We start from the raw sequence: 21,486 nt of genomic DNA, 5'->3' as shown, positions 1-21,486 counted from the left end.
GGAACATCTCCATCCCAGGCAGCAGAAAGGGAGAAAAAGATGAAGGAAATTCATGGAGGACTTTTATGAGCCAGGCTTAGAGTGTTACACATCACTTCTGCTTATAAATGACTGGCTAGAACGTTGTCAGACATCACCACCTACACACTGAGTTATGTTTCCCATAAAGTCTGTGGGGAACTTTCCCAGAATATTTAATATCTCACCAGTGTTTTACTAAGTTCCAATATGTGTGAATACTCGAGAGGTGGGAGGGATGACTCCTTCAAACACAATTCGTGTCCTAACATGAATTTATATGGAACAGGGAGTGGCGGGGGACGGCGGGGGGAAATCTGAGGCTTTATACGAGCGTAGACATAGCCTTCGCGAGCAGTGGATTTGAAATTCCACCCGTGTGGTTTTGGAGTCAGCTGGAGTGATACAAAATACATTCAGCAGAAGAGAGGAAAGCTTGTGTATGTGGATGGCTCTCCCAGGTAGCAGATATTTCTGGATTCTTCCCATTGGGCCAGGACCATTCTGATAGCTAGAATTGCTGAATGTTTGAGTATGCTGAACAAATTACTGGGGTTTTTTGTTGTTTGGTGGTTGTTTTGAGAACACTTAACGTGAGATCTATCCTCTTAACCAACTATTAAGTGCACGACCTGTATTGTTAACCACAGACACTATGTTGTACAGCAGATCTCCAGAGTTTGTACATCTTGCATAACTGAAATTTATGCCCATTGAACTACACCTCCCCATTTCCGCCCCCCCCCCCCCCCCCAGTTCCTGGTAACAGTCACTCCCTTCTCTGATTCTGTGAGTTTCACTATTTTCGAGATTGCGTGTAAGTGGAATCATGCAGTATTAGTCCTTCAGAGTCTGGCTCACTTCATTTAGTATAATGTCCTCCAGGTTCATCCATGGGGTTCCAAATGGAAGGATTTCCTTTTTTAAAAAAGAGCGAGGGACTTCCCTGGTGGCACAGTGGTTAGGAACCCGCCTGCCAATGCAGGGGACGCGGATTCGAGCCCGTGTCCGGGAAGATCCCACGTGCCGTGGAGCAACTAAGCCCGTGCGCCACAACTACTGAGCCTGTGCTCTAGAGCCCGTGAGCCACAACTACTGAAGCCTGCGTACCTAGAGCTCATGCCCCGCGACAAGAGAAGCCACCGCATAGAGGAGCCCCCGCACCACAGTGAAGAGTAGCCCCTGCCTCCAGCAGCTAGAAAAAGCCGGCACGCAGCAACGAAGACCCAACGCAGCCAAAAATAAATAAATAAATGTTATAAAATAAGATAAAAAAGAGCGAGTAATATTCCACTGTATGCATATACTATGTAACCCCTGATTTGAAACTAACAGTTGCATTAGCCCGTGTTATCACTGAGGCGCTTTGAGTCTCTCAGGCAGGTTTGTCTGGGGAAAATGTTCAAGAACCACAGGTCTAAAGTATTTGTACAAGTAACTTAAGTTTACACTAAGTAAACATAAGTAAAATTCCATTAGTACGTGATATTTGGTTCTCTGCCATTTAAAAAATTCTGAGTTTTTATTCTTGTTATTTTCTCAGTTATTTCCTGCCTTTTACTTAATTGCTCAAATTTTCTTTCTCTTTTTTCCCCTGGGTATTTGAAAATTCTACCAAAGAGAAAATATTTAGATATTTAGTTCTAAAATAACATCACCTGCCCCCTGCCCCTTAGTAATGGTTTAGCACCGTTTTTAACGCCAGTTAACTTCCTTCTGCATAGATTTTGGTTAAAATGAATTGTTTTTTTAGATGAAGATTATTGCAACTATATTAGTTACAATATAGTATGTTATATACATTAATGTTATATATTGTAACACGTAGTATATATGTTACATTATTTTTCTTTTCTTTTAAGATTTAGTTCTGACTGTTGAATTAAGCTTAATCACCATGATAACTGTTTATAAATTAGCCAGGAGTTTCAGTGTTTCATTGCCTATTGACATTTTGATTATACATAGCGCTTTCCTTTGTCTGTGTATTAATTTGATTCATTTATCAGCTTATTAATGTTCTTGAAGAGTTTTGTTTTTGTCTTTTTTCCCCCTTTTTTTAAGAAGTGCATGCATTTGATATACTTTTGAAGTCCTTGCATGACTAAATATTTTTCCTTGGCTGGTTTTAGAATTTGTGTGTTGTAATCTTTTTGTTGTTGTTTTGGTTTTGTGTGTGTGTGTTTTTGTTATTTTTTTCTGTTACCTTTTTGTGTTTTTTGTTTTGTTCTATTTGTGTTTTGCTGTTGTTGTTTTGTGGGGGTTTTTTTGTTGTTGTTGTTGTTATAGTCTTAGAAGCCCAAATGTCCATTTTAATTAATTCTGAGTACCCTCTGACACGAAGGTGAACTTTTTTAACCATATGGCATTGTAGGTTAGCTGAGTTAATTGATATATCCAGCTTCCTTCCTCTTTACCTCTGTACCAAAAGCTATGAAAGCAATTTGATTTGCCAAACTTCTCTGCAGCTAACAGTGTCCATGTGACGTGAGGGTGGCCAGTGGAACTTGGTATCATCTATCGCCGGCACTTTTTTTTCTTTCCCTTTCCATTCTACTTGGAGATTTGACATGTCTGTAGTTTCAGCTGCCGTTTGCTGACCAGGCACAGAAAGGCCACATCACACCAAAGGTAGAAGGATCCTGGGCCATGGGTGCATTTCTTGAGTTGTTCCTACAATCCCTGCAGTATTTCCAGAGATAAATCCGATCTTACCTATGTAAGTTATCCTAGCAGAGTCTTCACAGCCAGAGGAAATCCCGACACACAATCTGTTGTCCATCCATGTTTGGATCAGGATAAAATGCTAGTTTTCATCTACTGTTACATTTAGGAACGCAGTTATGGTGGAATTCAGCTCTTCCCATTTAAAGACACAGTTCAAAGGTCCTGATATTTGAAAAGTATCAATTGTACTTTTTAAGAACCCATCCATAAAGATATTTTGTAACACATCTGATAAACCCTAGGCCATTCACCTTTTAGAGTTTTGTATTTATGATGATGAAAACTTTTTCAGAGACATAGATTGCTTCACTTTATAAAAGCATTAATGGGTTTTTAGGGGGATGCATTGGTACTTTGTTTTTCCTCTATGTAAAGACGCATGCGAATGTGTGCAATTACTAGCATGGCCTCCATTCCAGGTCATTCAGGAAGAAAATGCAAGTTCCTGAGGAGGTGCAATTCAGTACAAAAATACATTATAGAGAGCATATTTAAATGGTTTGGTATTGGCCTAATAATTGAGAGATGCATGCAGTTAACTTAGTAGAAGGTCAGAAAAATGCCCTGTCAGACATAGGAATTCAGTCTATGATAATGTGATACTTCAGGAAAGTGGATATTTTTTTTTTTTTTTTTAACGTGGTAGTGGGACAACTTGAAAAGCCATATGGTGAAATAGCAGAGCTGGATTCCTTCCTTACGATTTGCACAAAAATAAGTTATATATAATTTAAACATTTAACTATTTAAAAAACATGAAAATATGAAGCAGAAAGTTGGAAATGCTCAGTGTTGATGAAGGGGCAGGTAAAGATTGGATTGGGCCAGGACATCTGCCTTTTTCTTTCTGGCCAGGTGGCACGTGGGATCTTATTTCCCCCAGCAGGGCTCGCACCTGCGCTCTCTGCAGTGGAGCGAGCAGTCTTAACCACTGGACCACCAGGGAATTCCCTGTCTCTGCTTTCTGAGCCTGCCCTGGAGACCGTCCTCTGCTCATGCTTCAGGTGATGCAGGGCCTTAGGCAAGATCTGACTGCCTGAGAAACCTTGTAATCCATTAAGAAGTGAAGCACGAGTAGCTGTTTTTGCTCATTATCAACAAAGCTGCTTACGGTCTAACACAATGCATGCTTACATGATCATTATTAAAACGGAGGAATGGAAACTGTTTTTCAAGTTGTTGAAAATAATAGCCGCTAGCAAGGTGTTCAAATGAGTGTAGGGCACAACAGCTGTTCAACTCATTTTTAAAAATGACTTTTGTATACAAAGTACCTCCTTTTAGCAATAAAGAAAATCCTGTCGAAGGGAAGCGTTTAAAAACTGGGTGACAGATGGCCGCTACTCATTTCCTGAAGCGTTTGGTAATGGAAATTTCGCTGAGAAAACACTAATAATAATGCTGTTAATATAGTGCCTTTTTCCCTAGGAGCTTCAAACACTTGACAAACATTACATAATTAATGCTTAAATATTATACAGACATCCACAGGAAGTGGGAAAGCAGAGAGGCTTGTCAGCCTCCTTGTTGGTTGCAAAACGCATGCACATGTGCATACAGGTTCACGCAGAAAAGAAGGGAACTGGTAAGGAAGTGGTTTCCCCTGGTTCCCGAGCATCAGCACCGTGTCGGGGCAAGGAGGGGGGAGATTAGGCAGCAGCGAGATAAGGAAGAGGAAGAAAGTACAGGAAGAATCGGGAGGAAGAGAAAGTAGGAGTGGAGATGGGCAGGAGAGACTGGATGGAGAAGCAAGAACGCAGGCAGAAAGACAGGTAGAGCGAACGGCGTTGGCGTCTCCCCCCGCTAATACCCTGCACGCCTTGGTTCATTCCAGTTAGGTTGGGGGATGCGAGTCTTCTTCGTAACCACCTCCCAGGTAACTCTAATGTGCAGGATTTGTCAATCCTTACTCTTCAGTGCTCCACCATAACCTGTAAAGCCAATGCCAGAACCGAAAACCCACCTGTGGCATTCTCTTTTAAACATCTCAGCTAGCACGCGTGGCCCTTTTTCAGACAGGGAACGGTTTGGGGTGCAAGATTTCCAAACCGTGAAATCAGGAGCTGTAATGACCTTCAGGTGGGACAAGCCTTACCCGTTTTGTGTTTTCTACTGATGGTTGCAGCTAAAGCATTGCCTTTGAGGACTAATTACCTCCTTGGTCGAAGGCAGGATCCTGGAATGCATAGCATCGGAAAAAATCTGGGTTGTACAGGAAATGTGGTTCCCCACAGTGGGTACCTTTCATTGAGAACTCTGAAGTGAGCCTTCAGAACATTGACTGATGGTTTTATGAGCGTCTCTGTGTGTAAGGATTAAGAGATAAATAAGAAGTTTATTAAATGGAAAAGTACTTTTTGTCTGATAAGCCATAAATAGCTCTCGTGAGTGTTGGAATCTGGAATGAAGCTCCAGGAAGCTGAAATGTCTCCAATAAATCACTATCTAATGATGCTGCCATGACTGCAGGAGATTAATGAACGCAACGGCTTGGAGCAGGTTTACTTCCAAGTCTTCAGTGTGAAGCACTATCGAGCCACTTCATTCAATCAGCAATCAGGCCCACGAAATGTAGCCTGAACACCAAAACATCCATAGCGGAGCAGTTTCTAAACAAGAGTCCCTAAGAAGAGCTCAATTAGTATGTCACAGCAGAAGGAAACTTGGAAATGAAGCTCCTTGGTCGGTTTCATGTTTGTAGCAGCAATTTTAAAAATCTGACATTTATTTCATCCTGGGGACACTTTTCTGAAGGTTAGTTTGAATGGCTCCATTTCCAGTATATTATTTTGCACTAGAAACAGTGATGAATATTTTTTAATTGAAGTATAGATGATTTACAATGTTGTGTTAATTACTGCTGTATAGCAAAGTGACTCATATAACAGCAAAGTTATATATATGTACACAGTCTTTTTCATGTTCTTTTCCAGTATGGTTTATCACAGGATATTGAATACAGTTCCTTGTTCTCTACAGTAGGACCTTGTTGTTTATCCATTCTGCATATACTAGTTTGCATCTACCAACCCCAAACTCCCAATCCATCCCTCTCCCACTTGGCAACCACCAGTCTATTCTCGGTGTCTGTGATTCTGTTTCTGTCTCATAGACAGGTTCATTTGTATCATATTTTAAATTTATTTATTTTAGTTATTTATTTTTGGCTGCATTGGGTCTTCGTTGCTGCACGCGGGCTTTCTCTAGTTGTGGGGTGAGTGGGGGGCTACTCTTCGTTGCGGTGCGTGGGCTTCTCCTTGCGGTGGCTTCTCTGGTTGTGAAGCACAGGCTCTAGGGGCATGGGCTCAGTAGTTGTGGCTCGCGGGCTCTAGAGCGCAGGCTCAGTAGTTGTGGCGCACGGGCCTAGTTGCTCCACGGCATGTGGGATCTTTCCGGGCCAGGGCTCGAACCCGTGTCCCCTGCATCGGCAGGCGGAATCTTAACCACTGCGCCACCAGGGAAGCCCCATTTGTGTCGTATTTTAAAAGGATCACAGTATCTGCAATTCAAGTTCAAGGGTGAACTCCCCATCCTGCGATAGTCTTGTACTTTGGTAGCCTACTTACTGTACAAAAGTTAGTCTTTTCCTTCAAGAGGAGTTGAAATGATGCTCCTGTTTGCCGATTTGGGAGTTTGTCTGTAGAATTCCAGTAATTCTCGGTATCAAGTAATACTAAGAAAATACATAATCCAGATCATTACTGGTTTAGTGAAACTCTTATGGTTATTATTTAGCGGCACCTGAAGTTCGTTGTGGCCGCACCATAAACCAGGTGTTCCCAATCTGGGCATGATTGACATTGGGGCTGGATATCTTTTGGTTGTGCTGGGCTGCCTTGTGCTTTTTTTGTGAGATGATTAAAAGAGTCCCTGGCCTTCGCCCACGGGTTGCTAGTAGCACCCTTCTCCCCCAGTAGTGAAAACAAAAAATGTCTTCATACGTTGCCAGCTGTCCCCACAAGGTGTGTGTGTGTGTGTGTGTGTGTGTGCAAAGTTACCCCATTTGAGAATGATAAAAATAACACATTTACTGTGATGCTTTCAGTTGAAACGTATTTGCTATGCCGCTACTGATATCCTTGAGATTAAATATAGTCTTATGAGTTCTTCTCAGAAAGATGGCCCCCTTGTCACTCTCCTCTGCTAATTTTCTGTAAAACACACTCTAGCGGGCTTTCCTGGTGGCGCAGTGGTTGAGAGCCCGCCTACCGATGCAGGGGACACGGGTTCGTGCCCCGGTCGGGGAAGATCCCACATGCCGCGGAGCGGCTAGGCCCGTGAGCCATGGCCGCTGAGCCTGTGCTCCGCAACGGGAGAGGCCACAACAGTGAGAGGCCTGCATAGCGCAAAAAAAAAAAAAGCGCGTTACTTGGTTTTCATCCTACACATCCCAGTCTCCTTATCTGGGTTCTTTCTATCCTCTGTTAAGACCACCATGCTGTTGATTCTGCTGGCTTGTCTCATATGCCCTTGAGCAATGGAAAGGTCCTTTTTAGATAAAGGTTTACCTGGAAGTTTGAAAAAAAAAACAATATATGACAACTGAAATGTGTTTGGCACTAATTTATTGGTGTGATAAAAATGAAATTGAAGATACGTTGTATTTAAAGACCATTTAGCGTTTACATTTCTTCAGGAGTTCTGCATGGCTTAGTTACAATCTGATTGGAGACCCAGCTGTTGCAAACATACTCGTTTCGCTTGGTTCAGCCACTGAGGGCTCTGTGGTTTCACACTGTAGCTAGTACCTTTAAGCTCAATGAGGAAACGGAATAGTCACTTAGATTGAGTGGTGCAAAACAGATCAGGGGCCAGACCATCTGAGTAGTCAGAATTAATTACCGTGAGAGTTCCTGGAACTGAAGAGGCTGGGTTCATAATTTGACCCTGCCATTAATTGTCTGCTTGACCTTGGACCAGGTTATGTCACCTCTCTAAGCATCGGTTTCTGCATCTTAGAAGTGAGATGATGAGGTGTCTTCTCCAGGGATTTATAAGAAATAATAAAAGACCTGAGCAAAGTGGCTGTGTTTGGAACATATCAGAGGCTTGATAGATGCTACATTTTTGGAGGGGTGGGGTGGGTATACAGCAATGTGCAGGCTCTCTGACTTGTTCTGGGACAGGGACTGGACAGAACAGGACTTGTGCCCTGTACTTGGCTGCAACCACAGGCATTTAGAGCTCAGGTGGCTGCGGAAGAGGCCACAGGTGATTGGTACCTAGATTCTGAAGGGCAGCTTGATTTCAACGGAAAAAGTTGGGTCTAGAAGCCGTGCAAAGGATCCGCAGTTTCCTAGTACCGGAGAGTGAGGTGATAAAAAAATACATATTATGAGAGAACAGTGTGGAGTCCCCTGGTTCCCGACGCAGAGCTCCTAAATCCCTTGGAACTTCCTTAGTGATAGGAGAGTCTTTTCCTCAAATGAGGCAGTGCTTGGTGGGCTTCTGGTTGGGGGCTGGTCATCAGAAAGACCCAGCCGTGATGAGAAGCTTGGAACTTAAGCTTCTCCACTGAAGAAGCCCCACCCTCCATTCTCGGGGAAGGGTTGAGGGGCTGGAAAAGCAGTTCATGAGCGATCACACCTTCGTGAGGCAGCCTCCCTAAGAATCCCAATAGTGTGGGGCTGGGGAGCTTGCAGGCTGGTGAACTTGAACACTCGTAGGACGCTCGGCAGCTCCATGTCCCTTCCCACATCTGAAGGGGGGACAGTCTCGTGGGACAGAGCCCTTCCCTGGTGGGATCTGATGCCATCTCCAGGGAGGTGGTGTCAGAATTGAGTTAAACGATAGGACACCCAGCTGGTGTCCCAGAATCGCGTGGTGTTGGCAACCCCCCACTATCTGGTATCAGAAGTGCTGTGAGTCAGGTGGCCGAGGGCAAGGAAAGCAGAAACACAGAAATGTACTTCTGAACGGGGAAGATGAGAAACGTTAAACTCTGTGGACCGTGCGTCTGTCGCCCTTCAAGATGAGGAGGTATTTCACTGTTCCTGGGCTGGGGCCATTTTTAACTCCTGCTACCTTCAGTGAGGTGTAATTGATATACCACAGAACTCATGTGTTTGATGATTTTTCATCATTTGTAGAGTTGTGGCGACCATCACCACCACAGTCCAGCTGGAGAATGTTTCCATCGTCCCAAAAAGGATCACCTGTGCCTGAGTGTAGTCAATCCCCGCCCAACCCCCATCGCCCAGCAACCACTTATCTACTGTCTGTGTCTCTAGACTTGCCTGTTCTGCACTCTCAGTGTACTGGAATCGTACACTATCTAGTGGTTCTTGTCTGGCTTTTTAAAAATCAGCATAATATTTTGGAAGTTAATCCACCTTGTGTCTTTTTTATCCATGTGGTAATATTGGGTGGGTTATTTGAGACACCTGATTTGTCATGTATATAGAGGAGGTATTGATGGGACCAATCTCAGGTCATTTTGATGATGATGATGATGATGATGTTAAAAAAATAACACACGCAAAGGGTCATGGTGGGAGGACTTCCTGGGAGGTCCAGTGGCTAAGACTCCACACTCCCAATGCAGGGGATCCAGGTTCGATCCCTGAACAGGGAACTAGATCCCACATGCCGCAACTAAGAGTTTGCATGCCGCAACTAAAAGATCCCGGGGCATGCCGCAACGAAGATCCCACGTGCCACAACGAAGACCCAGCCCAGCCAAATAAATAAATAGTAAAAAAAAAAAAAAAAGTCTTGTTGTGGCATGCAGCTCAAATGAAGAGCTTACCGTGCATTAGTTTTGTTGTGATTATTATAGTTATAATTATCTTTTTAAAATGCTGTTGGGCTTCCCTGGTGACGCAGTGGCTGAGAGTCCGCCTGCCGATGCAGGGGACACGGGTTCGTGCCCCGGTCCGGGAAGATCCTACATGCCGCAGAGCGGCTGGGCCCGTGAGCCATGGCCGCTGAGCCTGCGCGTCCGGAGCCTGTGCTCCGCGACGGGAGAGGCCACAACAGTGAGAGGCCCGCGTGCCGCCAAAAAAAAAAAAACAAACCAAAAAAACTGTTACCAACATAGTCTTTATCCATTTAATGCAAACAGCAGGAGAGCAATCCCTTGCTAGTTGTTCTTCATAGGAACTTTTATCAAATCTGTTAGAGCGATTTTTATAAAATGTGTTGTATTCACTGCCTAAAATTCAGAGCCTAAAATTGGTTCCTAATAAACACTTGTTGAGTAAAGGAAGAGAAGTGTGGTTGGTGGACACCCAGCACCTAGCATGGGACCTCATGCATGGTGGTACCCAGGAAATATATGTTGAATGAATTCCTATAGAGTTCATAATATTACCTACCTATACCTAGGGGTTGAATGACTGAAAGGCATATGATCCTTTTATTTTTGATGCTGTGACCCGACAATGTACGTTTCCAATTGACTGTTGTCTAACTAGGGGCCTCGTATTTGAAGCAAAGTTCAGAAATTGTTGGAAGTAGTTGTTAAGTAATGAGAAGTAGAAGCAATTCAGATGTGAAATCGCGTATCTTTCCCTTGGCAAGGATAGATGCTGAATCTTGGTACTGTTACCGACCTGGATCCTTGAACTGTTTAATCAATAGTGAGGGGAGGAAAAAGGTTCTCGAAACTCAACATTTCAACAATTAACTTTGCGTCGTTCTAGTAAAGATGTCTGTGATTTGGTGGGCCCTCAGGTGTGGGTTTCATTTTGTTTGCGCGTGATGTATGATTGAAGAAAGGTGTTATTCCTGAAAAGCCATCGAAATATAATTAAAAAGTTGGCAGAGGTGACGTCTCATCGCTGGCTTTATTTATTTTTTTAATTCAAAAGGAAACCCCAGTTGTGCCCTGCTTGGTGTGCAATGACCAGAAACCAAGACAGAGAACTCACATACTTGGAAAAATCACACACTGGGCTTTCCTTGGAAAAGGAGTTGGGTTTCACTGTGAACAAGGCACATAGAAAGAAATCCCAATCTGCATGTGTTTATTCTCCCAAAGAGTCCATCTCATTTGATCCTGATCACCTGAAATTGATGGTTAAAAGGACAATGGAAAGTATGCAATGGCTTAGAGGCAACCATGAGCTCTCCTTTGTGGATGGGTCTTCGTGCAAACGGTTCCTCCTCTCGTAATTTACCCGCCCTTGTTTGCATCAATACCAGATGCTGACTCGCTTCAAAATCCTACTTAGTATCATCTCCGTGAAGGCTTCCCTCCCAGACCCCCACTGCAAGTCATTCTCCCCTCCCTCTGTATTTCAGATCTGTGCATGCGGTTAAGGCTTATGTGTTGGTTCTCCTATTCGACTGTAAGATCCTTGAATATAAGATCCACGTGTTATTCATCCTTGCACCCTTGATTCCTGGTAAACAGCCTAAACTAAGAGATGTCAAGTCAATGCCCATTGAACTGAGTTGTCCTTAAATCACGTTGATGACTATAGGACTTTTTGGAGATATATTTATTTATGCATTTAAATTCCTATCATGTGAAATGGCTGTAGACTTTATATTTCAAACTCTTTGCTCAAACGTTAGTACTATGCAGTTGCTATACGTGGCAGCTTTGCTTGAAGCAGTTATGTTATTATTAAAGGAGGCATCATGGCTTCTTTCTTTGGAGAAAATTGAAACATAAGTTTTGGTTAGAATTGAACATGCTTGAAGTTATCAAGGTTTAAATCTGGGAGGTAGGTTTAGGAGAGAGTTTTGCGATTTTCATTATAGATTTGCATGTTTTCTGTATCACCTGCAATGAAGAATCATTTTGTAAGTATGAAAAATTTAGCATCTGTAATATAATGCATACATCTCAACATCGAGGAGCTCAAAGCACTCTCAGATTTCCTTCGGTGGTATCAACTCCTAAGCAAGTCATAGTTAGAATCTCCTCAAAGGATGACAGGGCTTGTGAAAAGGGAATGTTAATATTCCAGCGGATGCTAGGTTGTTTAAGTTTTTATATAAGTATGCAGTGGTTGGAGGTTTCAAGAAGATCCTCATTCCCTTGGTGAATTGAAACCTGCCTAGACAGTTCTGTGAAAAGCTCCTTGGTGAACAATCTTACTGTCTCCTAAAATGTTTGCTTCTGCTGAATCTGGGGAGTTTGGTCAGGAAAGAACCATTAGGGTGTAAAGGGAGCAGGACCCTGTGGGGCCTTCCCGGGACAGACCCTTCCCATCCATGCCGTCTACCTACCTTAGAAGAAACATTCTGGCATGCCCCAGACCACTGCATCCCGAAAACCTTACCAGTAGAGCAAGCCAGGAAGTCTTTGTTGAGTTAATCTACCACCTTCTGGCTTGCCTATGTCTTACTAGGGCACAAAAGGAACTTGTCATCTCCTTCTCATAATGAGATGTCATAAATACAGTGGATAGGATGTCATAGATACAGTGGATGTGATGTCATAGATACAGTGGATGCGATGTCATAGATACAGTGGATGAGATGTCATAGATACAGTGGACAAGTGTGTTGCTGTACAGAATGCCAAGATGACCAAGATGACAGAGAGAGCTGGAGGGTCAACATGGGAAGGTGAAATGTTTTTGATCATCCTTGATGATGGAATAATTCTCAAAATGTGACACAGCCAACACCACTTTGACCTGCTCCATTGTATATATCATTTCTAGAGTAGCGGCCCCCATTGGGGCTATTGTCTGGTTAAGTTCATGGTTATTCCCAGTTATTTTCTATAACACGTGGTTTTTGAGTAGACTAGACATGTGATTTGAACAAGGCTATAAGGGCACCCACTGCTCCAGCATCCTTCAAGTTTTCAAATCATGGACCAACCTTTGCAGTTTCTCCTGAGTGTGTTATCGTTATGGATCTACGATCTTGGCCAATTTAGGGGATTCCACATGGCTTTTCCTATTATGATGACCTTTACACTGCAGATCGGAGAACCCGTATGAGGGCTGTGCCAGCCGTAAGTAGATACATCCCACCTATATACTTGTGAGCTAGGCAGAATAACTTAGGAAGGTCTATGGAACCATCAGACACACCATGAGAAGAACTGGGTCAAAAGTCCTTATCTAGGAGTCCTAAAAATTTCTGGGTATTGTATTCTCTCCACAGTTCTGGCAACTATCTGTGCATGCAATTGTGGAAAAGTAACAGAAATGTTGACTGTACTTTTTTGCATCATACTACAGGTTTTTCCTCCATTCAGTGGGCTGTTTCGTCTGTGAGCTGCCCTAACTCTGGAAACTGAGTGAGGGATTGTGATTATTCTAAAGAAGCAGCTGATGGCAGCTTTCCACTTGACTAGAAGTTCTAGTTTCTTTTTAGTAAAGAAACTGAGAAACACCCCTAAGCCTCACCGTGATCTGTGAGCTACAGATTCCCCGGGCATCAGGCACGATGACTGTTACTCTGGGGTCATGCCAATTACGGTCATGAGGTTCACCTTGCTTCTGAAGGCTACGTGCTGGCCTCTTCCCTCTGCTGTTCCAGAATCCAATCAATAGCGTCACTATTTGGGAGTTTAGTTGTGTGGATACACCGTCCACCCTGGCCTGCAGGTAACAGCCGCTGAGTAGCTTCTGAATTATGCTGACACCCTCTCCGCTGTGTATCCCTTAGTGCTGTCGTGAAGGGGGTCCTCTGAATTCTCCCAGGGAGAAAAGTGGAGGATATCCGGTTTTCCAGGAGCAATTCATCCTGGCACCCCAGCTTCTCTTATCCTTCTCAGCCCACTCTCAGTTCTACACCGACATCTGGCAACGCCACTTTATTTACTGAAGGCCGTTTCTGTGTCCACTATTCCAGGTGCCGTCACATCATACTCTGAGGATCAGCTCTGAATATCCTTCAGAAACTGGAATCCCAAGGCATGAGGGAATGCCGCTGTGCCAGTGCATCCTCTGATCTAGTATCTAGGGTATCTTCTACTCTGTTCCTCCCGTCCCAGTCCTGTCTTAAGATCCATCTCCCCTCACGTGCCCACACCTGGTCTGGGCAAGCAGCTCCTCTGGGACACAGGCTGCCCGCTTCCGCAGAGAAGGCCTGGTGCAACCCAGCTCATCTGGGGTGGAGCCTGGGGATAGGCCCAAAGTGGTGGTTCCTGCAAGTGTGGCCCCTCAACCAGCAGAAGCGACATCGCCTGGGGAAGCTGGAGAAGCACGCGTTCTCGGGACCCGCCCCAGCCTGGCTGAGTCAGAAGCTGGGAGCGTGGGGTGCAGCCATCTGTGCTTTAAACTCGCCTTCTAAGCGCTGCTCTGTGTGCTGAAGTTTGCAAACCACAGTTCTAAGGAACTCAGAGAAAGAAGGGGGTGCGTCTTGAGGAGGATAAGCTTTGTTTTCAGAGGTACCTACTCCAGGTGAGGCCATTGCAAAGGAAGGATTGGGGGCCGCCGTGTCACCTAGCGGTGGTCCAGGGGATGTGGGTGTGTTGGGATCCGCAGGCTAGTCCCCGGACACAGGTGCTACTCTTTCCCCATCACGGCAGGCTCGTCAGCATCCAGTCGTCTTTGCCGCTCTGTTCCTGATTACCCGCCCTGGTCATGATTTCCGGCAAAAACTGCCTGACAGCTGCAGACGATGAATCTTCCTTAGAGCGTTGCACGCCGGCTCCTGGCTTTCAGGCCCTGCTGTAGATTGCCGATTAGCCACCCTGAGCGCATTTTCTTTCTGCAAGGCGCCTGACGTCGTTGAAAGCAGCCGCCCTGCCGACCGATCCTTAACAACGATGATTGGTCCGCGTTCCAGGGAAGGGCAGCAGCGGTGCGATCTCCCAAAGCCGTGTCTTCTCCCCACCCCACAAGCCATTGCAGTTTCCCACAGGTGAGAGCACTTGTCACTGGGAGGCCCCTGCTTGGGCAGTGCAGTCTCCACCCGCCGGCCGTACGGTCGCTACTCCTGCAGAGAGGTGGGCCGCCTCCATCCTGAATCTTCTCTGGCCCAAGAATCCGCCTCCCGTCTGTGCTTGGATTCCCCAGGAAGCAGAGCCTGAGGCAGAGCTTGTGGGAGGATAAGCTCTAGGAAACTGAGTAAAAGTCACAGCAAGAGTAGAAAACCCAGCTGGCTGCTCAGGTAGACGGGGTATGATTGAAAAGGAAGAATGAGCTCATCCAGAGAAGCCCACGGCGGGAGAAATGCGAGAACGTTTTCTGCGCCGCACGAGAGCTCGCCTACAGGGTGTCCCCAGCCTTGAGCCAACAACTGCTGTGGCGGTAAGTCCCTTTCACTACACTGCGTATTTTCTTTTCGTGACATTGGGTCCTCGGTGCTATTGGAAATATACCAGAAGGCTTATCACAAGTGCTGCCTTATGGAAGCTGCTTCTGTAATGGGCCAGGGTGGGTGTAGCGTCGCTCAGTGGGCCGTGCAGTGTGCCGGGCTGATGGGATTACAGTTCTTGTGGGAGACTGTGTGATGACTCGGGGAGAAGTCTCCCCTAACAGGGTTGCCCGTGTTCTCAGACCTGAGCTCCCTCTTCCCTCCTTCTCGTGGGGAACGGGCACAGGTGGAGAATCCGAGAGGTTTTATTGCCTTCCTGCTGGGACCCGGAGACGTAAAGCTGCTCTTTCAGCAGCTAGAGTTGGATTTTGTCAGATATGCCAAAGGGCAGATTTCAGCTAAGGGGAGACGATTGTTGTCCTTGTCTGGGTGGGGTTGTGTTCCAGGACCCTGGGAAACAGCAAAACCATGGGCAGTAGGGTCCAGTGTCTCTGCAGCGAGGACTTTATAACAGTGGCGGTCAGCTTCATAACTTGTCAAGGAAGAGATCATTCCCACCTGATCTGAGCCTTTTTTTTTTGTTTTGACTTAACGTAAAAGGTGTTCGGTTGTCTCAAACTGGCCTACTTGTGTCCTCCATGAAATCATGGAGGACATGATTTCTTTAAAAAAAGAAAAATAGCAATTATGTAGACAGGAAGACTACAGGCTGTTCACTCAGAAAATGCCACGGACCTTTACTTTATAAATTATAATCATATAAGTCTTGGGAGTTAAGAGGTAGACTGTCCTTCTGCCACTGCTTGGTTGATCTGATTTGATCATTATGTTTTCTGAGGCTTCACTGTAATATTACCTAGCTACGGAAATGTGTGTGAATCATTTTGAATTTGTTCCTTCATGTTGTGTGTGTGTCAGACACAGTTCTGGGTGTGAGGGATACAGGAGTGAACCCGAAAGAGAAAAGACTTCTTTCTTGGATTTTATTTATCTTCGTTTTGACTTCAGTTTCCTTTCGAACAATTCATCTGAGAATCTAACAGTATTATAATTTCTTTGTAACCTAAATAAATTTTCCTTCAGTTGTCTCCCCATATCCAGACCCGACGTAACGGGTTATTTCTCAGATTCTCCCGAAATACTGGTCTTGAAAGCCATCTCTAAGTGAGGACTTGGGTTCTAAAGGAGACTGCTTTGGATTACCCGTCACTGCTTTTCCATTGATCTTCTGTTCTCTGCTCTCTACTTATATTAATTATTTCGCTTTGATTACAGAATCAAATGAAAACTTCTTTGATGTCTTTAAAATAAAACGGCAGTTAAGAACCACGGGTCCTCCCCCCCAGCCCCTGATAAAGAATATTTTCTGTTGTAGTTTAAGAACATTTTTACAAAGTAATTCACTGAGTTGCCCAACTACAGAGGCATCCCTGAATTAATTTCACCTTTGCTGGTCTGGACTCTACCACTGGATTTATTTCCCAACCTGTTCTCCAGACGTGACACTCTCTTGGTAAAGAGGTGTTGAAATAAGCTTCCCAGCAATCATCTTGTGGTCTTCTTTATTTCATTTCCTAAGATTCTTTGCCATTTTCATCCTCTTGTTCTGGCCAAGGACCAAAAATAAAATATTGTTTCAGTTTTATTTTGGGTCTCATTAGAAAAAAAGTCAGTTTAAAGCGTTTACCAATATAACCGGTCATAGGCAAAAGTCTATTCCCAGGGAGTTTCTGATGAAATTATGCAAGATACCTAATTTTGTACATAAATTGGAAATATTAGGAAGAGAATGCTGGCCGAATTCATGCCCCTTTCTAAAATTCTCTTCATGGTATTCTCCACTTACAGTCAAAATATCATCCTCTTTCAAATAATTTTTTGCACCTAAATTAAAGGTATTTTTAATGATATGCATATCGGTGTGCGTAAACCACCCAGTCTCCCCACCACCCTTGATCCATATAGAGAGTTATACAAAGACATTAGTTACGGGCACGTACATTTGGAAACATATAGCTATGAAAAAATGAACGTTTAGAGTAACCTGGCTTTTAAACCCTTCCAAGGTAGAGATTTTTAATAAACTTTAAAGATAATGGCATGAACATTTTCCATGAGACGACGCACTCTGACCATCTTGTTGGCATTTTCTGCTAATGAAGCTCGTGTTTTAAAAACAACTTTTAGACGCTACACGGCTTACCCAATCCTTAAGGAAATATTTCATTCTTGAATGTAAATTTGAATACTTGTTTCACTTAAAGGTTGCTTTGTAATTAAAATTTCAGTATATATATATATATATATATATATATATATACACACACACATATATAAAATGTATATATAGTCTATATATAATAACCAATGTATATCAGTATACAATATGTATTATAACTAATTATATCTATACATTATATGGGCTGCATATATTATACATAATGGTGTATATGATAGCTAATATATATCAGTAGATAATACATATTATAATTAATGTTATCCGGATAACTACATATATATCTATATAAAATCTTCCAATCTTACCTTTTCTACAAAATCTTAAGGTGAATTGCCAGTGATGAGTAGAGCAGCTGTGAATCAGAAGTCAGCTGAAATAGCTATTCTTCAACAACCTAGGACAAAACTAGTCTCCAGTTCTCATATACAGAAAAATTTGCATAATCAAAGAAAGCAGGAAACCCTTGGACAGAGCCAGACATCGGTTAAACTTTCAGCACTTGATAGATTATAAAAGGAAACTTATCCTGGCTCCTAGAGTTATTAGAAGATCTAAGAGATCATGCTGGCAAAATTTCAGCAGTACTCTTAAGAGAAGAGACAGGGCATATAATTAAAAGGATCATTCCCAAAGAGGTCCAGGCTTCTGAAGCACCTAGTTTAATTAAAAGGTGAAACTACTGTTGATTCAGACGTACAAAAGTTAACACGTTGGGTAGAAGCCCTGTTCTTGTTAACGGTGGAGAATATGACAGGGTTATTCTTTTGAAAATCTTGGCAAGGAAGGAGATTTTTAAATTTTGAGAAATCAAGTGAAATTTGTAGTGATGGATGTTGACTTACTGTGGTGACCCTTTCCTAATTTATACCAGTAGCGAATCATTATGTTGTGCACCTGAAACTAACATGATGTTTTATGTCAATTAGATCTCAAGTTTAAAAAAATCAAGTGAAATTTCATTTTTAGAGTCGTTGATAAAAGAATGTTGACAAAAGAATCCATTTTCAAATGCATTTCTGGAGAATTAGTCAATGAAATACAGTGAATTTTAGAACACTGTTGAGTAAAATATTCTTGCAAACACGTGACCTTTAGTTTTCTCTGATTATCATTTAAATACGTTTGATAATTTTTAAAGTATTGCTTGTGAATTCCTTGTCTGGTGCTAGGGAAGAATGCTATCTTTTATATTACTGTATGGGAACTGGGAGTTTTGTCATCTCTCCCTAGCTTTTTCCTTCCTCCCTTCTTTCCTTCCTTTTCTCCAATAATATTTATTTAATAAACTACCGGGTATCATAATATATTCTAAAGTTTGAAAGGAGAAACTTGTTTAAGCCACAGAATACATCTTTATGAAATATTTTTCTTTCCCCCTCCCACTCTAGGACAGAGCTTTACTTAATTTTATTTAGCCAATTCTTTTAAGCAAAGCTGGATTTCTAGTTTAAGAGCAAACTTGGGGTCAGGTAAAACAGATGGGGAAGGGAACACACAGGGCTTTCAACATAAAATGTGGGGAAGGCTGTTCTTAAACATACCTGGGGTATGAAAAGTAGTTGAAATTAGCGTTTTGTGCACTCTGTTGAAAGGGTCAGAACTTACATTTTCAGAATGGTTCTTCATGACTGTGGTTGAACACCTTTTCCCTAGAGAGGGCAGATGGAGCTATGCGATGCTCACCTCTACCCACTGATTTGTTGAACCGGGATGGGGATGGGTGGCAGCTTTTGCTCCTTTGACTTTCTTCCTGGGAGATGTGGCCTGATAAGTGTTTTATGAACCTTCCCCCGTGGCAGGATTTGGGGTGCTAAGCATGGAAAGACCGTGGAGGTCCGCACTCTGTTTTCTGACTCAGGCCAACTCCTCCAGAGTAAGGTAGAGGCACATTCCTCGCCATCCTGCCAGCCCATTGGATGCTGAAGCCTTAGCTGGTGGTCCCCTTCCCCAGCGGCGTCCCTCCAGCTGTGTGGTCAGTCCCGTCCTTTCCATTCTTCTGTCTGGTCTCAGCTGGGTACCTCGAAGTTAGGTTCTTGGTGTTCACAGTTCTTTTTATTTTATTTATTTATTTTTGGCTGCACTGGGGCTCCGTTGCAGCGAGCGGGGGCTACTCTTCATTGCGGTGCGCAAGCATCTCATTGCCGTGGCCTCTCCTGCTGCAGAGCACGGGCTCTAGGCACGTGGGCCTCGGTAGTGGTGGCTCGTGGGCTCCAGGCACGCGGGCTTCAGTAGTTGTGGCACACGGGCCTAGTTGCTCCGCGGCACGTGGGATCTTCCCGGACCAGGGCTCGAACCCGTGTCCCCTGCATGGGCAGGCGGATTCTTAACCACTGTGCCACCAGGGAAGCCCTCTTTTTATTTTTTAATTGAAGTATAGTTGATTAATTATTAGTTTAATAATAATTAACCATATTAGTTTCAGGTGTGCAGCATAGTGATTCAGTATTTCTATAGATTATACTCCATTAAAAATTATTACAAAATAATGGCTATAATTCCTTGTGCTGTACAATGTATCTTTGTTGCTTATCTATTTTATACATAGTAGTTTGTATTTCTTAATCCCCAACCCTATTTTGCCCTTTCCCTGTTTCCCTCTCCCCACTGGTAAATACTAGGTTGTTTTCTATATCTGTGAGTGTGCTTCTGTTTCATTATATACATTTGTTTTATTTTTTGGATTCCATATATGTGATATAGTCTTTTTCTGACTTATTTCACTAAGCATAATATTGTCTAGGTCCATCCATGTTATTGCAGATTTTGTTTTTTTTTTAAAAAAAATTTTTTTGGAGTATAGTTGATTTCAGAATTTTGTTCTTTTTTATGGCTGAGTAATATTCCATTATATATATGTGTGTGTGTGTGTGTGTGTGTGTGTGTGTGTGTGTGTGTGTGTGTGTATGTGTGTATGTATATACATACATAAACCACATCATCTTTATCCATTCGTCTGTTGATGGATACTTGAGTTGCTTCCGTATACTGGCTGTCATAAGCAGTGCTGCTGTGAATGTTGCTATGAACATTGGGACGCATGTATATTTTCCAACTAGTGTTTTTATTTTTTTTCTGGATACATACTCGGGAATGGAATTGCTGGATCATATATGGTAGTTCTATTGGTGATGTAGCTTGGAATTAAATTCAGTTTTACTTAAGTGACATGGAGACATGACCCACTCCCTAAAAGCAAGCCTCTCATGGATATGTTTCCCTTTGTTCAGAAGACAGCAACTCTGTTAAAACTGTTTTTATCATGTAACTCCTGGCATCAGAAAGTTCTCCCAAGTAGAAAGAAAGCTGTTCTTGGCAGGACCAGGGAGAATTAACCCCAGCTTTGTTTCTGCTTCTCCCTGAATTTTAAAGTTGAATAGATGACGTCATCGTCTTCACACCCTCATAGCAGACGTGATGTAGCACTTACTGTATGACTAGCACTGTTGTAGTCAAACCCTCAGTGTGACCCCGTGAAATGCAGAAAACTCGTGACCTAGAGGGACGATGTACATTTCTCAAGCTCTCACAGTTATCAAGGGGCAAAGCCACAATCAGACTTAAGATCCTTTGATTCCACTCTCCATGGTCCTAACTGCTAAACTAATTTTATTTTCATAATCTCTCACTAGGGAGTCGTTAAATGCGTTTGTCATTAAAGAAATAAATGTTGAGAACACAGCATCAGTGAAATTGTAGATAGCAGAGCTGTAGCCACCAGAGAATTTTAGGAAAGGAAGCGCTGCATTGAATTTAGACCAGACATGATCACTCATTAGTGAGATAATAGGCACAAATGCAGAGAAAAATGTCTCACTGAAGTGGAAACAAAAGCCTTTCAGTAAGGAAGCCAGGAGCAGTTTAAATGGATGCATGACTCCATCACCAATGCATGACTCATACAACGCTTGAGGCAGTCATCCTTATGACGCATTTTCCAAGAAAAAGGTGCAGTTCACGCAGGTATCTGGGGAAGTTGGAGGGGAGGTTGATGTTTTATTTTAGAATATTAAAACAAAATAGATATTATATTATGACTGCCACAGTCATTTAATTCAAGGAGGAGAATCATCCTTCAGTGATTTGATGAGGGGTGTTCATGGCAGAGGGCTAAGGGGTGTGGACAAAAGACCCTGCATTTTTCCAACCACCTTGAACATGGAAACAAGGATCCCGTTCCCAGCCACGCTCTGTTCCCCGTGTGTTTTGGGGCAGTGGGGAAGGGTGGGGAATACATGAAAAGATTTGTAGAGATATTTTGTAATCAACGACATTTTTAGATTTGAACTAATAAAACAAAACTACGGGAAGCTATTTTGGTTCAGAAAGAA

The sequence above is a fragment of the Tursiops truncatus genome, chromosome Y (assembly GCF_011762595.2).
Source record: "Tursiops truncatus isolate mTurTru1 chromosome Y, mTurTru1.mat.Y, whole genome shotgun sequence".
NCBI lineage: Eukaryota > Metazoa > Chordata > Mammalia > Artiodactyla > Delphinidae > Tursiops > Tursiops truncatus.
Note: the sequence above shows the minus strand (reverse complement) of the source record.